Raw genomic sequence first — 3,691 nt, forward strand, 5'->3', positions numbered from 1 at the left:
AAAAAGGAGAGAGATTTTACATTTTCATGCGGCCGCAAGAACGAGAATACATAATTTTACATATTTCATACTCATGAGTACAGCTACATCTCCAAAATACAACATTCTAGCTAACATGTAAGCGAAGGTACTCTATGATCCAAATGGGAAGCTGCTAGCTAACTTACGCCTATGGCCCTTAACCATTCATCTCTCCGGCTCTCGCTAGGAGGCCCGCAAAAAATGGGGTAAAAACTAATATAAATTATAAGTTCCTCAGTGGTTTTTTGCCGCCGACTTGGTTCCGCGATTTCCCACTAAGTCTAAGCGGATAATCAACAGATAGAGAGATAGGTATCAAAAGAGCCTACACAATAGTAATGAAAATATACCACATGCCCATATGGCCTGCTATATTATACATAAGCATAAACATAAGCAATGATTGTCACGCGCACCGAAGGCCCGATTCCTCGTTTGTCGGTTCGAGAGCATGAAATAATCCCGGAACTGACAGTAGCCTCCCCTGTCCGCGCAAGCTCAACAAGAGTACAAAAGAGAAGAAACTCAAAGCGAAAAGCATACACAATGGCTTGCAGCGAGGTAAGCAATAGCTGCAAGGGTGGAATAACAACTACACTTAAGGAATGCGATACATTTTTCAATACATTCTTTTCTTTTACATCACAATGAGTCCAAAATATCATTCTTTACATTTCAATGTCAAAGTCTCCCAACATAACATTTTTCTTTAAACAACTAAATCATAAAGTACGAGAAAATACATGATAGGAAGGGGTACAACTAAAAAGATAATAGTCTCGGCGGTCTCTACCTAGGCGCGATCCGCTTACCGCGTTGCGACGAGATACATGCCGATCTCGCTGTAGTCCTCGACTCTTGGATAATAGGGGTGTGAGAACTACAAACAAAATTCCAGGGGTTCGGCAACCAACCACACCGATATCCACTAGTCTAATCAGGGCATAATAAATAAAGAAAGTAAGTAATCCATACTAGCAATTGCAACTAATAGGCCTGAACAAATAAAAATATAATGCACGAATATAATGCTCGATGAAATGCAAGTCATAGTGTCAATGACCAATTCTCTTGCGAAGGAGAAACCGTAATTTTCGCCCTCTAACAAACTCACCAACTCAAACATTTCCAATAACGGGAGATACCCGCGGTATAGCACCCGATTTATACCGGTGGCCCTGGGAGATACTCTGCGCTACAACCCAGTGATGTCGGATGGGAAGCGCGGAGGTCACCGCCGAGGTGACGGCGTGACCAGATGGGAACGGCGGTGCGCTGCGGAGCCAGGACACATCACCCAGGTCTCGATCCGGGATATGCTGCTTGGCCGCGAGGGGAGTTCGGGGGCGAACTCCGGCTGGTCGGCGGACGCAGAGGCCGCGGGGACTGTTGCGCCGGGATAAGGGTCTCTGCCGGAGGGAAAAGGCTTTCCTAGGGGTCGTCGTTGGACCTCTCTATGTCGAAGGCCGTGGGGGTGGTTGGCAAAGGTGTAGGAAGGGTTGACCCAAGCAATCGGCGCCGGGGGAATTCTCGCCGCGACGGCCTGGGGTGCGCCGCACTGCCTAGAGCATAGACCAGCAGAAGCGGCTAGGGCACTAGTATGGGGCGCTGGCTCGAGATATTAGCGTTCATTGGCATAGAAACCCTAGGATGCACAATTGTATACAAAGTTGCAAGTTTGCACAATAGTCCAGCGTCGAAGCTTGGTACTTCTCTTACCCGAGCCTGGGTCAGAATGGGAAGAATCGCGTAGTCGCACCTCCATAATTTTGATCTCGTGCGATTCGGTACATAAAAATTGGAACTTTTGGCCGGACATTCCCAATGAGTCACTTTAGACCCTTTTCGAACATCATGAACCGGCAATGTCCGTGTCATGCCATAATTGCCGAAACCGGGATTGCGCCATTCGTTCCATCACACGGACGTCATAAACGTATTTACGGATTTGGTTCACTTAGTCGGCGTGGTTGGTTGCCGAACCCACTGGGAACTTTGTTGTAGTTCTCACACCCCTATTTCCACAGAGTCGGGACCCAGCGAGCCGGCAGACGATCGCGGTAAGGGCATCGCGTCCTAGGTAGAGACCGCCCGAGACATTTATCTATTTTAGTTGCATACCCCTTTTGTTATATGTCATCTTTTGTACTTGATGATTTAGTTGTTAAAGAAAAGAACATGTATGTTGGGAAAGACCTTTACATTGAAATGTAAGAATGATATTTTGAGATCCTGTGATGTAAAAGAAAAGAAATGATGAAAAATGTAATCGATTCCTTAAGTGTAGTTGTTTACTTTCACCCTTGGCTATTGCTTACCCTCGTGCAAGCCATTGTGTATGCTTTCGCTTATGCAGTTTCTATACTCTTTTTGTACCTATTGTTGAGCCTTGGGCGGACAGGGGAGGCTATGTCCGTTCGGCATCTATTTCATGCTCTCGAACCGACCAAAGAGGATCGGGCTCGGGGCGTGACAATCATTGCTATGTTCATGCATTTCATGATTATAGAGGCATAGTGGCATGTGTATATTTCATTACTATGTAGTAGCTCTTTTCATACCTATCTATCTATCTGTTGCTTATGCCTGCTTAGACCTAGTGGGAAGATCGGCGGAGTCGGCGGCCGAACCCACTGGGAACTATATTTATATAGTTCTCACCCCACTTTTTTGCAGGGCCTAGCGAGAGAATACCGGCAGAGGACTGTGGTAAGGGCATAGCGCCCTAAGTTAGCTAGCAGCTTCCATTTGCATTAGAGTACCTTCGCTTACATGATTAGTAGATGTTGTATTTTGGAGAGCTAGCATGTATCATGAGATGAAATTGTAAAACTTATGTATTCGTTTTGGGAGATGAAAATGTAAACCAATATATAAATGTTGAATGCCTTGCGGATGTAATAGCTAGAACTATCTCTCTTTATGCACTTGTATATTTACTTGTATCTTGCTCTTGTTGGCATAGCACTTGTGGTGCTTCGTTGAATCATGTATGTTAATTGAGTTTATTCTGGGCAACTCTTGTACATGATCTTGTTGTTGAGCCTTGGGCGGACAGAGGAGGTGCTGTCCGTCCGGCGTCTGTTCGACGTGCCCGGATCCGACCAAATTGGCGGGTCGCGGGGCGTTACATCAGGGATCTCGCGGTGGGAGAGGAACATGCTGCATACACCCACAGCCAAGACCCCCGATAGGGAGAGGAACATGCCACATACACCTTAGCGCTCAAGATTCTTGCTCAATCACAATCCTCGAAGTTCTTCTGTTGGGAGAGGAACATGCCACATACACCCGCGGCCAAGAACTATCGAGCACATATGCTGCACTAGCAGCCGCTACACTCGCAGCCGGGATTCCGGAATCCACTTTCACAACTCTAGGGTTGGTCTCACCCTATAGTATCGACCTATCTAGGTCCAAGCCTTTCCTCAACCTAAGTTTAATACATTAGGTCCAATGCCATTATGCTCATAGCCTAGGTTTACTAACACTAGGTCCAATGTTCTTTACTACCTAGGTTCATTAACACTAGGTGCAATGTCACTATATTCCTAACCTAGGTTCATTAACACTAAGTCCAATATCATTTACATCCTAGGTCCACTCGACTCTAGGTTCAATGTCACTATATTCATAACCTAGGTTTACTTGACTCTAGGTTTGATTCTTA

This window comes from Ananas comosus, unplaced genomic scaffold (genome assembly GCF_001540865.1).
Source record: "Ananas comosus cultivar F153 unplaced genomic scaffold, ASM154086v1, whole genome shotgun sequence".
Classification (NCBI taxonomy): domain Eukaryota; kingdom Viridiplantae; phylum Streptophyta; class Magnoliopsida; order Poales; family Bromeliaceae; genus Ananas; species Ananas comosus.